Raw genomic sequence first — 15216 nt, forward strand, 5'->3', positions numbered from 1 at the left:
GGAGTGGCGGCTGGTATTCCGGAGTGGGTGCTAATGCCAATGGTCCTATTCAGCACCTGGAGGACCTGCATGGAGGAGTGGTTGGTAGTCCTGTGCTGATGCTGATGCCTGGAGCTTGTTTGGCACGGCAGCTGTGATTTCTGTGTGGGAACAGCAGTTGGGGGTCCTCTAATCACTCACAGAGTAACAGTATTCCCACTACTTGAATCACAGGTCCTAGAGTGACACAGAATGCAATCTCCCTCAAGCCTGCCATCTTAGATCCTCTGGAGGCATGTTTTTATGATATACTTTTCTGATTTGCACAAAGGCAAGTTATTGATTGCTATATTACAAATCACCTCAAATTTTAATGGCTTAAAATAGTGATTTCCTTTTTTTTTTTTTTTTTCTGGGAGTTGGCTATGTGGTTCTATTGGTTTCACCTGGACTCACTTGTGGCTGCATTGAGTCCAGGTGAAACCTGAAAGGCAAGTGACTCACCTGAGACAGAGATTCAACCGAGAGATTTATTGGAGGGCTGCCTGAAGGGGAAGAAAAGGAGAGGCAGGGAGGAGAGGAGGAGAGCAGAGAGAAACAGAAAGAGTAGAGAGAGGAGAGAAAGAAGGGGAAGAGGGCAGAGAGCAGAGAGGAAGAGGGCAGAGAGCATGAGCTTGCAAGCTTTGGCTTAAGAAGGGTTGCGTAGGTGACATGGCAGGTGCTGATTGGCAGGGTGACTCAGGAACTGCGAGCAGACACTGTGTCCTGTGGGGATTGGTAAGAAAACTTTTGGCGCTCTTCTGAGAGGAGGGGGAGGGGTAAAGGGGTTATGTGATTCTCGCGAGATGGAAACTTAACTTCAGCGGGGACTCTCCCACACACCCAACATTTCTCCCTTTTTGTTTTTGTGTTGGGAGCAGGGCAATGAGATTGTCTGGCTACTTCCTGCTGGAGATGGATGATGAGTGTGAAGGAAAGGAGGGATGGTCAGGGTTCGGGGACAAGAGAAGCATAGCTGTAAAGGCCAGGGTGTTGAAGATGTGAATTTCCTTGGAGCTGAAATCAATGAAAGTTCCTCGAAGCCATAGGTCATGGATAGTCTTGATCCAATCCTTGTCCTTGCAAATGGGGGGAATCAGCCAGCTGTCCTGTTGGAGGGCCTCCATGAACTCCATTAACCAGGTGCACCCACATGATGAGCCTAAAAACACCAAAGATACCCAAAGGCAAGGAGAAGAAGAGAGAAGAGGAGACACCACATTAGCTTCTGGCCAGAGGTCCAGTGAGAGGGACTGGCTGAGAAAAGGCCAGTGGTCAGGTGGAGGCACACGAAAACAAACGGGCCTAGAAACCCTGGGTGACAGGATAGTGAAGTTCCCCAGTCGTGTATCCATTTTGTAGCTCTATATCCACGATGGTGAAGTTTTGTCAGCCATTGGTGAGGCCTTCATGTAAGGCATAGGTGTCCTCCAAGGTAGTAAGTAGCTGGTAATCCCTGAGGAGAAGCTGGTTAAAGGTCTGATTAGATATTTTGCCTATTTGATTCTGTAGGAATGTATGTTATTTGGAAGAAAGGCCAAAACAAGAAAATCCCAATTACTGGGGCAATCTGGGATGTCTGATGAAGCAGATGAAATAGGTATGAGGCAAGTGGATGCCAGGAGGGTGGTAAAGAGATGGGTGGATCTAGAGTGAGGCATGTTGGGTGAGGGTTTCTTGGGTTGAGGAAGGTCCTCCTCAGGAAGTGGGGAAGGAACCCTCAGGCATGAGATGTGGAGCTTTAAAGGATTCTCAGATGTGGTGTGTGGGAGAGTCCCCGCTGAAAAATTTCTCAGTATTTGTGGGAGGAGGACGGTGGATGGTCAGTCTGGGCTCCCTTGGTCATAGGTGGGGCCATTTTCAGCCTGGAAATGTGAATCCATGAAGTCAGTTTGCCTGGAGATTCCTGTAGGTGAGTAGCGGTGGGAGTGCACAAGATAACCCTTAGGGGACCCTTCCATTTAGGTGTCAGGGTAGGCATGTCACCAGAAGGAGGAAAGAAATATACCCAGTTGCCTGGGGTTAAGAGGAAAGAGAAATGTGGCATGGAGGGATCAGGTAATAAGAGTTTCCTGGTGTTTCCAAGTCTGTGTTTGAATAAAACTAAGAAGGGGACGACCGAGAGGTTCTGGAAGAATGTAGGATGAAGGAATCATCCCAGGCGGTAGGGGTGGGCATCCATACATCACCTCAAAAGGGGATGTTTGAGTTGGCCTTTTGGGGAGTGCCTGAAGGCAAAACAGGGTGACTGGGAGAAGTTTGACCCAGTTGAGATGTGTTTCGAGAGAGAGCTTGGTGAGGGTCTCCTTTAGGGTGCGGTTAATGTATTCTACCTTGCCTGAAGAGGTGGGATGATAGGGGATGTGTAGATTCCAGGGAATGTGGAGAGCCTCAGCAATGCATCGTGTGATTTGAAAGTAAACTCAGGGCAGTTATCTGATTGCAAGGAAGTAGGAACTCAAGTCTTGGGATGATATTCAAGAGCAAAACAGAGGCAACCATGGATGCCCTTTTGTTGGTGGTAGGAAAAGCTTCCACCCATCTTGAGAAGGTGTTTACAAGGATGAGGAGATAGAGATACCTCTTGACCCTGGGCATGTGTGTGAAATCCAATTGCCAATCAGCTCCTGGAAATTGTCCTCGAGCCTGGTGGGCAGAAAAGGAGCCTGGCTTGGGAGGGATATTTGGTACTGTCCTTTTCGGCCAAAATTGGAATGTTGTAAGGGGAGTGGGTAGGTCTTATTCAGCCCTTGCACCATAGGTCCTTAATAATGGGCTGAAGGCCCTGAAGACTGCTAGTTGGACGAGTGTATTGAGATTGACAAGGGAAATGCTGAGGGTCCTTAAGATGAATTCTGACAGGGACACAGTGAGCCACAGAGGGGGTGTAAGTGTCCCAAACTTGAGGGTTTACCTCCGGAGGGAGAGAAGGAGGGGAGCCTACAGACGTGTGGGTTGCCTCTGCAAGGGCAAGGACAAAAGAAAAGCTGGGATGGAGGCATGGAATTTGGCTAAGATGTCCCTTCCCACTAGGGGAATGGGACATTGGGGCATTACTAAAAACTGGTGGCAGAAAGGATGGTGGTAAAACCTACAAGAGAGTGTGGGGGTTTTAAGGGGAAGGATTGTTTATCCCCTTATCCTGATAATGGGGAACAGGATGGAATGTGGGTCCCCAAAACTCCCTCAAGACTGAATAAGTGGCCCTTGTGTCAAAAAGGAAGTTAATCTGGTGTCCATTCACCATAATATTGACCCTGGGCTCCTGAAAGGTGACGGTAGTTGTTGGAGAGGGAGTCCCAAGGCCCCTTCAGTCATCCGTGGCCAGCCCCAAAAGATCCACATCTGGGCTTGGGGTGGATCTGGCTCCCCTTCAGGGGCAGGGCAGTCCACAGCCCACTGACCCCTTAATTGGCATTTAGGGCATGGACGCACAGGTGGCCTGGGATTAGGTCACTCTCGTGCGCAGTATCCCTCGGTCCCCACATTTAAAACAGGGCCCAGGGGCCATCTTGGGTGGTAGGCGTTTGGCCAAAAATGAAGGGGTCAGTGGGGTAGGTCCTTATAGAGCCGGTGCCAGCATCTGAGTTTTTGCTTTCTGGCCTTCTCATCCCGGTTATGGTATACCTCAAAGGCTGTGACCAGGATTTCAGTCTGAGGGGTCAAGGGTCCTCGTTCCAGTTTTTAAAGTTTTGCGAACATCAGGGTAGCTCTGGGATTAGAAGTAGGTCATTTGGAGCTGTCTCCCATTGGGGGTTTCAGGGTCTAAATTAGTATATTGCTGGAGAGCCTTAGTCAGTCTATCTGGGAAGGTGGAAGTGTTCTTGTTTTTATCCTGAATGATTTCTTGGAGTTTTTCAAAGTTTACCACCTTCTGAGCCACCCGTCTGAGTCCAGCAACTAGGCAGGTGGAAAATTGGTCCCTCAGGGCTAATCCTGCAGCAGTATTGTAGTCCCAATTAGGGTCCTGGTCAGGAACTACCTGGGCGCCTAGCGGGTGGGCTGGAGTGGTTTAATGGACCTCATCAGCATAATTACAGGCTTGTTCCCAGACCCGCCTGTGTTCCTCTGGGAGAAGAGTATTGGCCAGGATCATGTAAATGTCATAAAAAGTGAGATATAGGCTTGGAGTAAGTACTGAAACTCCTCTGTATGAAGCAGAGTTGGTGGTGTAGGAACCCAAGCGTTTTTCAATCTGTGAAATGTCCACTATGGAGAAGGGCACATGGACCCTAACAATCCCTTTTGCCCTAGCAACCTCTCTCAAAGGAGCCATAATTGAAGTAGAATGTGGCCAGACAGACTGTGCGTGGGAATGGGTGGTGGGAGGACTGAAGGAGGAAGTGGGACAGGGTCCGAAGAAGGAGGAGCTGGAGGGGTGGGAACTGGCACGGATGAAGGAAGAGGAGAGTTGGGGGAGGGATTTGGGTGACTATATGGTGGTGGTTCTTTGGCTAGATCAAAATCTGTGAATGAGGAGTCAGGAAGAGAGGAGGGTTTATAAGCCAAGAGGACATGCTTTGGGTTGAAAGAGGTACAGAGAGACGGATTGGAGTGAAGGAAGAGAAAGCCCGAATGTGTAAAATCTCTGCCCATTTTTTTGATCGCACTCAATAATTATAGAGATCCTGCAAAATGGCGGGGCTAAGGACCCATAAGGGGGACAATGGTTTTGGTTATCTAAGGGATAATTGGGCCAATCCTGAGTAGAGAATTTTATCAATTTCTTGAGTTTGATCTCTGGGGTTAGGCTGAGGGTGTCCAAATTGTTGAGGAGGCATTTGAGAGGGGAGTCAGCTGGCAGAGAGGAGGCACCCCACCTTGGGGCTATGAGGAAGGGTATGATATATTGACTGGAGAGGTGTCCCACTTGAGCCAAATATCAGAACGAGACCTCAGGCCGAGGATATGGTTGTCACCAAAATCCTCCGGTGAGGGGCCCTTCCCGAGGTCCATGGGAGCTATGGGTTACCTGGTGCCAGGCTTTTGGACCAAGAGTGAGGAGGAGGAGACTCAAGCTCAAGGAGGGGAGGGGGTTTGTCAGTTCTCAAGCTGGCCGAGGCCTGTAAGGAAGGGGAAGACTCCAAGAGGACCCCTGTGACTGTGAAGGTCTGGGTGGGGTGTGTTCCTCCCCGCGAAACACCCTAGGGGCTTGCCGGAAGATCAATGGCCAGTTCCTTATTACTGTGCCTCAGCAGGTTTAGGAGTCAGGAGAGGGAGACTCACCGATTTGTAGGGCAATGGTGGATGTGAAGGAGGTGATTAAGAAGATGGGTGCAGCTTGGTCTCCACTCAGGTGGTGATCTCCAGTGGGATGGGAGTCCTGCTTAAAAGCAGGGTAGTTCCATCTGAGTCAGGGCACCAATGAAGGGCAAATGACTCACCTGAGATGGAGATTCAACCAAGAGATTTATTGGGGGGGGGGCTGCCCAAAGGGGAAGAAAAGGAGAAGCAGAGAGGAGAGGAGGAGAGCAGAGAGAAGGAGAGCCGAGAGCAGAGGAAGAGAGCAGAAAGAGAAAGAGGAGAAAGAGGAAGAGAGCAGAGAGCAGAGAGGAAGAGGGCTGGGAGTGTGAGCTTGCAAGCTTCGTCTTGGCTTAAGAAGGGTTGTGTAGGTGATGTGGCGGATGCTGACTGGCAGGGTGACTCAGGAACTGCGAGCAGACAGGGTCCTACAGGGATTGGTCAAGAAAACTTTTGAATTTGGTGCTATTCGGAGAGGAGGGAGAGGGGTAAGGGATTATGTGATGTTCTCATGAGACAGAAACTTCAGTGGGGACTTTCCCACACATTCAACAAAACAAATAGAACCACACATGGTCTAACATAGTCTTTCACCCTGAGCTTCACTGCACAGTTGTTTCCGGGTTCTATGAGGGCAGGCCCCCATTAAGGTTTCTGAAACTTTTGCTCCTTGTCATGTTTGCTGATGTCTTGTTGTCCAAAGCAAGTCACATGGCCAAGCCTAGAGTTTGTGTGGGAGAGGATACATAAAAGTATGGATATTAGGAGGCGAATCACTGGCATTATTATGACAGCTTACCACATTGGGAGTTTTCAAGAACTCTAAAAGAATGTTAGGGAAGATTGTGTGGAGCCTGATTAGGTAAAAATATAGTGGGCTGAAGCATTTATACTGTTGTACCTTTTGGCTTCGAGTGAAAGTCTAGGATATATAGACTCTCTTCCCATCTGAATCTCTTAATGTATCTGCATGTATACCCATCTTCTCCTTTCTTCCTGTTAATAGTATAAGAAGGTTATCCTGTGTATGCTTATAATCGCCTCTTCTTGCTCTCTTGGCCATCAGTCTCTAATGCAGCTTTTACCATTTACTAAGTCCTTCCCCTTTTAATTCAAACATGTATTGTCTCCCATCTTTGAAAATATTTCTAATCTAATTTTCCCTTTTAGCTACCTCTTTTGTCTTCATCTCTGTACAGCGAAGCCCACATCAGTTGTTTACATTGTCAGGCTCTTCTGCATTTTCTCAGCATCCCACTCCAGTATAGCTTGCACCCCTCCCATTCCAAGGAAGCTGCTCTTGCCAGTGTCAGAGGTCCAACACAGAGGTCCAAGGTCCACATCCAAGGTCCAGTTTCTAGGTCCACTTTTCAGGTCTTAAATTATTCCAAGTTTCACATTAAATCCATGTCTAAAGTCCAGGTTCTGTCCAACATCAAATCACGTTCTAGCTCTGATAGCTAGTTCCAAGATCATGTATAATCATTCTGAATTAAAGGATAAAAATCTAGGGCTAAGATTCAACTCTAAGACCTGATGTTCCTATATGAGCTCCAAATCCAGGACTAAAGACTATATCCAAGGAATATACATACCCAGGTCTGAGGTCCAGACACTGCTGATGGTCAAGAAATAGGTATAATGTCAGACCTAGTATTGTGGACCAATCTGTGTCAACATCCAGGTACAAGCTCCAAGTCCAAATTTGAAGTTCATGTACACAGTCCAGGTCAATGTACCACTTCATATCTTTTATGGGTTGACTTGTGTCCTGCCCCAAAATTCCTATGTTGAAGTTCTAACCTCAGGTGCCACAATGTGATCTTATTTGGAAACCAGGTCATTGAAGATATAATGAAGTCATCCTGCAGTAGGGTGCACTACTAACCCAATATGATTGGTGTCCTTATCAGTAGGAAAAATGTGGACACAGGTACATGTATACACAGGAAGAATGCTACATGAGTATGAAAACATCAGGGCAATGCATCAATAAGCCCAAAATACCAAAAATTGCCATAAAACCACCAGAAGCTAAGAGAGTGGTATGAAACACATTTCTCGCTTACAATCCTCAGAAGGATTTCTATGCTATAGTTCTGTGGGTGCCAAAGTTTGGATCTAGAATGTCCTCTAAAGGCCCATGTGTTCAAGGCCTGGTCCCCAACTTGATACTATTGGGAGGTGGTGAAAAGTTTAAAAGGTGAGGTTGAGTGGGAGATCTTTCTGTTTTTGGAGGTGTATCCCTGAAAGGGAGAGTGAGATCCCCACTCTTTCCTTTCTCTTTCTTTTGCTCACTGGCCACATGGTTAATGGATTTACTTTGGTCATGCCTTTTTGCCATGATGTGCTGCCTTGCTACAAGTCCAAAGAAACAGGGCTAACCAATCATGGATTGAAACTTCTAAAGTTGTGAGCCAAAGTCAACTTTTTATACATTTATTATCCCTGCCTGCATGTTCTAATAAATTTACAAAATAGAGAAATCACTGGATTTGGCCCTGTGGGCTACATTTTCTGGCCCTTATTGATATTAATCCCTTGACTTTAGACAATGCAAAAATCTTTACATCTTCAATGAACTGTTTTCTTTGTCTAAAGAATTTTTATTGGACAAAATCCTACATGTTAATGTTGTCAAACTCCTCCAATTTTCCAGGTATTTTAGGAGTTTTTTTTTTTTCCTGGTCATACAGGGACTAAACTCAGGGACACTCTACCACCGAGTTACATTCTCAGTCCTTTTTACTTTTTATTTTGAGACAGGGTCTTGCTAAGTTGCTCATATTGGTTTCTAACTTGCAATCCTCCTGCCTTCTCCTACCAGCAAAGACACTAGATTTTTGCTGTTAAATTATTCTATCTGGGTCTGGGATTGTGGCTCAGTGGTAGAGCGCTTGCCTAGCACAGGCATGACCCGGGTTCGATTCTCAGCACCACATAAAAATAAAGGCATTGTGTTGTGTCCATCTACAAAAAAGATTCTGTCTCTCTCTCTTTAAAAAAATTGTCCTATCTGTGGTACTTTGTCATAGAATCCTTAGCAAACAAATGTAACCTCCAAGATCCAGATTGAAGTCCTAGGTCCAGGTTAAAATACAGGAACACAGTCCAGGTCTCTATCCATGGTCCAAATGTAAACTCAGGTCCAAGATCCTATAGTCAAAGACTTGAGTTCTAAAGTTGGAATTCAGTATTCAAATATATGTCCAAGACCCAGATCACATTTCAAGGACCAAGTAAAAGGTTCATTCACCTCTGCTTTCATTTTCTAGTTGAGGTCATTTCTAAGGAACTGGGCAAATTCAGGTCCAAAATACATGTGTAGACCTGAGGTCCTGGATCCGTGTCCAAGGTCAGTTCTAGTTGGACAAGTGAACTCTAGAGTCTAGATCTAAAGTACAGTTCCAAAGTGCCATTCCTAGATGAGGTCCTAGTCCATGCAAAAAGCCTAGGTTAAATCCAGCACCTGGTCTGAGGTCATGCTTATGATCTTAATAATTGCCATTCTGACTGGAGTGAAATGGAATCTCAGTATAGTTTTAATGTGCATTTCTGTAATTGTTAGAGATGTTGAACATTTTTTCATATATTTTTTTGACCATTTGTATTTCTTCTGTGAAGTGCCTGTTCAGTTCTTTTGCCCATTTATTGACTGGGCTATTTTACTTTATTTTTTCTTTTTTGGTGTTAAGTTTTTTTGAGTTCTTTATAATATTTTAGAGAACTGAGGTGGAGGTGGCAAAAATTTTCTCTCATTCTATAGGCTCTTTGTTCACGTTCTTGATTGTTTCCTTTGCTGTTAAGAAGCTGTTTAGTTTGATGCCATCTTATTTATTGATTCTTGATTTTACTTGTGTTTTAGAAGTCTTATTGAGGAAATTGGCTCCTTTTGAAACTTCTAAAGTTGTGAGCCAACATGATGGATAGTTAGGCCTACTTTTTCTTCTAGTAGGCCTAGAAGGGTCTCTAGTCTAATGCCTAGGTCCTTGATCCACTTTGAGTTAAGTTTTGTTCAAGACAAGAGATAGGGGTTTAATTCCATGTTGCTTCTATGGATTTCCAGTTTCCCTAGCACCATTTGTTCAAGAGGCTATCTTTTCTCCAATGTATGTTTATGGCACCTTTGTCTAGTATGAGATAACTGTATTTATGTGGGTATGTCTCTGTGTTTTCTATTCTGTTCTGTTGGTCTTCTTGTCTGTTTTTGTGCCAATACCATGGCACATACCATTTTTGTTATTATAGCTCTGCAGTATAATTTTAAGGTCTGAAAATCACAAGATTCTTGAGTAAAATTACAATTGTGTACATATCAGTGGCTTTGTAACAGAAATAGTTCATATACACAGAAGAAAAATTAAGGCAGTTTTCAGTTCAACAGAGGTTGACTCCAACCCATCTCAAAGATACTCAATAGTTGAAGGTATACCACAGAATAAATTTAAGATTATCCAATAAACAAGAGCCATACCACTGGTGTTTGAGATAAAATTTAAACATGTTAAAGTTTATTATTCAATCAGGAGTTAGATGACTGTGCAAACTTTACCTCAACAGGAATATACCGAGATGTGCAAACAAATGCAAAATTCCACTAGTGGTTTGACTGAAGGCTGAACTTTTTTTTCTTACAGAACTTTCTGATAACAACCATAAACTATAAGTACAGGTACAATGCAGTCAGTGATCATTTTATTTATTGTTAGAATATAAAGGAATTGAGAAAGCATAGGTTTCATTCATTATATTTTTTTATAAGGAAGACTGCATTAACCTGAAAAAAATGTTACCATATTATCACACACAAACATGCTTCAGAGGAGGAATATATTTGAGAATATGATATTCTAAATGCTAAAGGAAAAGTGATCCTTTTCAACAATACATAGTTGATCCTTTTCCATCAATACATATTGTTGAAAGTTCTTTAAGGAAAAACTTACTAATTCTTCACTACATAAGTTTTTGTGAATTTAGTTTTTGAATCACCATAATCCACTATCCAATATTAATATCTCTTTTATAGTACTACAACAAGCCAACAAACACTTAAATGCACTTCACATCAAGAGTATGTAAAGTTTATTTTTTCCTCTTCAAACCTTCAGAAAATTAGGGGTTATTTCAGCAACCAATATGGTCAGAACCTCTGAAGGTAAAAATTGAGTGCCTCATAGCATAAAGGACTGTCTGCAGCACTACATACCAGCTGGTAGTAAAGTGTCCCCTTCCAATGGCTTCTAGTAAGGCCAAAGTTTTAGGTTAGTATGAAAAAGTGCCACCTTTGTTTTGGATTAGTGTCTGACAGGAGAAAATTTAAGTTATTCTGTATATTATTATACTTAAAAGCCAGCTCCAATCTTGAGTATTTATGGTAATATCTAAACATACAAAAATAATATATAAATTTTTCTTCACTTTCTTGTAAACAGTTGTCAGTATACTGTTTTATCCCTTTATAATTGAAACATGCAAATCATACATACATATATAAATACACAAGAGAGTAATTTACACTCATTCAAAATCGAGCAACAAAATAGTTTCAGTATTCAAATTATACATAATGGATGCATCTTATATTCCTAGAAACAGCCACCATTCATCCTAGTGTTCTTAGCTGCAGTTGTAGAAATACTGAGTTTTACATTTTCCATGCCTTTACAGTATTTGTAACACTTATCATATATGAAGATAAAGACTTGTTTATATAATCTCTTCTTTTCAGAATAAGAATAAAGCAGCACTTAACAAATATTGAAACAGTAGCAGCAACAGCAGGTGTTACCATTGCTAGATCAGGAGGAAGTTTTCCATTCTGACAATTTTTAAATTAAAAAAAAGGAAAAATTGACCTAAATGAATATAATTATGGGTTCATTTCTTGGGCATGTAACAGTGAGTCCGGCATGTCGAATGTGTCTTTGTAGTCCATATGCTGGCTGATGGTATAATAGTATTTGTGATTGGCATCAGAACCATTGGTTTTCATTGGCTTCTTGTCCAGTTTTATGAGGGTTCTGAGATGTCCATAGCCCACCTGAAATTTTGTAACTTTTGCTCATTTTGGAGTGATGGTTGTGAGAAACATCATTGATATGCAGCTTCCTCCTTCAGGACCTGGAACTAGAGGAAATGCCATCACTACTCAGTCTAACAGGACTCTTCAAAACAGTGGGTGGCATTCCATCAGCACTGTGTTTACTGCCACCACTGCTCTTGCCACTATGTGGATGGGAATGCTTGTGACTGCTGGTGTGGTAGTGGTTAGCAAGATGCTCCTGGTGCTTTTCCTTATTTATGGTCTCTGCTATATATGGGCTTAAATGCTTGTTCTTCCACTGCCTTGATCAAAACTGTCTTTCTGAGGATGAAACTTTGTCTTCATCTCCAGTTCTTCCTTACTAGTGCCTGTATCAGTGGGTAGTATTGGAATCCATAATTTCAGTGATCCACTCTTTTCCTTTTTCTCTCCTCTGTATTTTCAGTTTTTTTTTAGTATTTGTGATGGGAATTTTCATTTTAATTAGAGAAGTTACAGAACTGCTGCTGGCTGCTTGTGACTGCATGTGTTTGTGTTGCTATTCTTCCTGGACAGCTATATAATTATCTCCTTATACAAGACCTAGTTTCTAGCTTGTGTTTTTCTCTATATTTATCTAAATAAAAATTTGGAGGAATTATTCCAGGAATAGCAGAAATAGGTTCATGGTATTTACTGCTCCCTGTTTTATGAGTATATTCTTGCTTAACAGATGAATGATCAGAAATTTTGTCAGTTCTATCATGTAATCCTGAATTCAGAGGTACAGAAGGTCCCTGCTTGAAGTTGATATTGTATTAGCTACCAGAAAAATATATTTCCTATTTCTATGACTATATTAGTTCTGTCCTTGCTGATTCTTGATGTTGAGGCCATTCTTGGTGGGATGACAAACTGTATGAGGTACTGGGCATTCCTGTTGCTAGCACTGATGAATTATCAGATGTATGGCTATCCTGAACAGATATATTTCCTGAATTTATAGGTCCCAGTGCAGGGAATGCTGATGTAGATGCTTTCTGAAAACTTGGGTTTGTAAGCACACCTGTGACACTATCTACTAATATGGAATTCTGGACTAAAGCTGAACCAAAAAGTGGTGTCTCTCAAACGTGCCTATCTTCTTTTTGTTTCTTAGCTGCCTGATTAGCCCTCCAGTTTCAAATCCTCTTAGGTATTTTCTCCAATATTTTTAGAAACTCAGTTTTTAGCTCATTTAGTTTTTTAGCTAATTTAGAGTAACTGTAGGATCCACATATTCCCACCAATGCTTTCCATCAGTCAATACAGGAATCTCCCAACTAGACTATTTGCCAAATGAATGCATGCACGTGTTATCACTGTTTGTTTGTATTGAAGACAGAAGGTTGTAAGAGGTAGACTGTTGGTAATTATAAAGTAGGATGTCCGTGCCAAATCCTTGCTTGCTCTTACTAACTGGGTACATTTCACCACATCTGTGTATGGGTGTTTAATGGTGATCTCAAAATCTAGTGTTTGTGACATTATGATTTCAAGTAAAAACAGTTTTTGAGTCTGCTGAAGCATCACATTTTGTATGTATCCAACAGTGGCACAAGAAGATTAAGATAAATGTGCTACTTTGATAACATGTTGAAGTTTTTGAGCCTGTTCTTCCACTTTGCAGCCAAAAATAATGCAGTAGGTGATATTCTATGTCTGCTGAATTTGGTGAAAAGAATAGTGCATACAAAACTTGTGCATATAAACAATTACAGTGTTTATTGTAAGCTTAAAGACACTGAGACACTTTCCTATGTTCTGGATAAGTTTGGGTGCTGGCTAGCAGTATGAGAGTTCTTTATCAGTCTCCACTCCAGTGGCAGCTTGGTGTGTTCTGCAGCTATTCCCAAGTATAAAACGATTGAGAAGAAGCTCCACGGCCCCACACCATGACATGTCCTCCTTTACCCTGCTCCCTCACCCAAGTGATTTACTTTGCCACATACTTCCTGCCATGCCATCTGTTACCCCCATCTGGAACCTCTAAACTGAGACTCATGAACTGAAACCTCTAAAACTGTGAGCCCAAACAAACATTTTCTCTTTATAAGTTATATATTATATATAACTTTATAAGTTATATCTTATATATTTTGTTGTAGTGATGGAAATCTTAAGAGAAAAAAAAATATATATATTTGGTATTGGGCATTGAACCCAGGGCCTCACACACATTAGGCAAGCACAGAATGACATCCACAGCTGCTTTTAAATTTTTAAATTTTAAAACAGTACATTACTAAGTTTTTACGGTTGGCTTTGAACTTTTGATTCTCCTGCTTCAGATTCCCTAGTAGCTGGAAATGCAGGAATGTAACCACAACACTCAGCTCACATTCATCCCTTCATAAGGAAGACTCTTCTGAAAGAATGGTATTAATCCATGTGTGAGGATGGTGCCCCATTGACCCAACACCTCCCATTAATCTCTACCTCCCAAACTGCTGCTTTGGAGAATCATATTTTCAACACATGAACTTTGGAGGACAATTCAAACCACAGCTGTTGGTTGGTTTGTCATCTCGTTAGCAGTGGAAGATTTTTAACTCATGGGTCTGGGAATGGTGGGCAAGATGGGAGTTTCATGGAGTCTTTTCCCTGAAGTTTTACTTGTCCCAACAGAGGTAGTAACTATGTAGGTAGTTTCTCCTACATAGTCTCAATCTGTGGCATTCATAACTTATCCATTGCTTTGATCCCACACTATTTCTTATCCTTGGATTCTCCAGGTAGAGTTTCCCTAAATAGTTCCACATAAGGAGCCCTTACCCAGGATTTTTAGATGATCCTTTAAATGAAAAACTGCAAGAAAACAGCTTGAACTTGAGGAAATACGGGGAATGAAAATAAATTGTTTTTTTAAGTTTGATTTTGACTCAAGGAGAAATAATAGTTTTACAGAAATTCAGGGGCCAGTGGATACTTTGAAGGACTAGAAAACTGAATTTATCTATAGGCTCTAGTTCTTTGCCAAAGAAAAGGGACAGGGTGTACAGGCGAATAAGAAGACAACTGAGTTCTTATGAATTCTCAGAGAATATACATTTGAAAGGGAAGCCTTACAAGTGGTCAGGTGAGGGATTTTCCTTTGGTTTAGTGATCCTATGAATCACAAATTTATGCTGGTCTACTTGTTTCGTGTATAACTCTTGTCCCAGAATTTCAGTTGTCCCCAAAAGCAGAACATGACACTTGGGTGCAGGCATTGTATTTTGGGAAGTGATCCCAGAAAATTTATTTTGAGAAGAGATCTCAGAAAACAGGAACTCAGGGGACTGGGTAATAAAAAAAGGATAATCAACCTTAGAATGAAGTATTGAACTGTTTTACCACTGAGGACAATGGGGCCTCAATCTAGTTGGAGGTCCTCTACCTCCCTTCAGAGGCTGGAATGCTGGGAATTGGCCCACTAGTGTCTGTCAACTATTATCAAGTTTTTGTGACTGCCATTGCTGATTGTATAATTGGCATAGATGTTTTCCACATTTGTAGGGCTGAGAAGGTAGGTTGGTGGTGGAGCATTTGTTAGCATGTGCAAGACTCTGGGGTCAATCTCTGCTACCATGAAAACAAAAGTCTTATATGTCTGTATGAGAATGTTCACAACTGTTAAAGGAGATTCTGCTATTCAGGGATTGTTACATCGAATTGATCGCAGTTCCCTTCTGGCTGGCTCAACAGAAACAATTATAGAATTCTAGAAAAAGAGGAAAGCACAACTTTCAAGATTTAATGGTTTTTGGAGAACTCAGAATGGACAAGGTCAGTGAGATAGAAAGAAGAGTCCTGGATTGAGTACTGGGCTTTAAGGATTGGTTTATCTTTCAAAAAGTCTGATGATGAAAAAAAAAATCAGTAAATGAGGTGCAACTATCTACCAGATATAG

At 42.2% G+C, this 15216-nt stretch overlaps 1 long non-coding RNA gene and 1 pseudogene across 1 annotated transcript; both read right to left on the minus strand.

Moving 5' to 3' along the window:
• Positions 1-622: 622 nt before the first annotated feature.
• On the minus strand, positions 623-7295 carry LOC125613643. Its single transcript, XR_007344209.1, has 3 exons — positions 7285-7295; positions 4834-4838; positions 623-1097 (listed from the first exon to the last, which is right to left on the minus strand). It is a non-coding gene; the product is annotated as an uncharacterized LOC125613643 (long non-coding RNA).
• Positions 7296-11131: 3836 nt separating this feature from the next.
• Positions 11132-13220, minus strand: LOC107143583 (annotated as a pseudogene).
• Positions 13221-15216: the final 1996 nt, after the last annotated feature.

This window comes from Marmota marmota, unplaced genomic scaffold (genome assembly GCF_001458135.2).
Source record: "Marmota marmota marmota unplaced genomic scaffold, marMar, whole genome shotgun sequence".
Classification (NCBI taxonomy): domain Eukaryota; kingdom Metazoa; phylum Chordata; class Mammalia; order Rodentia; family Sciuridae; genus Marmota; species Marmota marmota.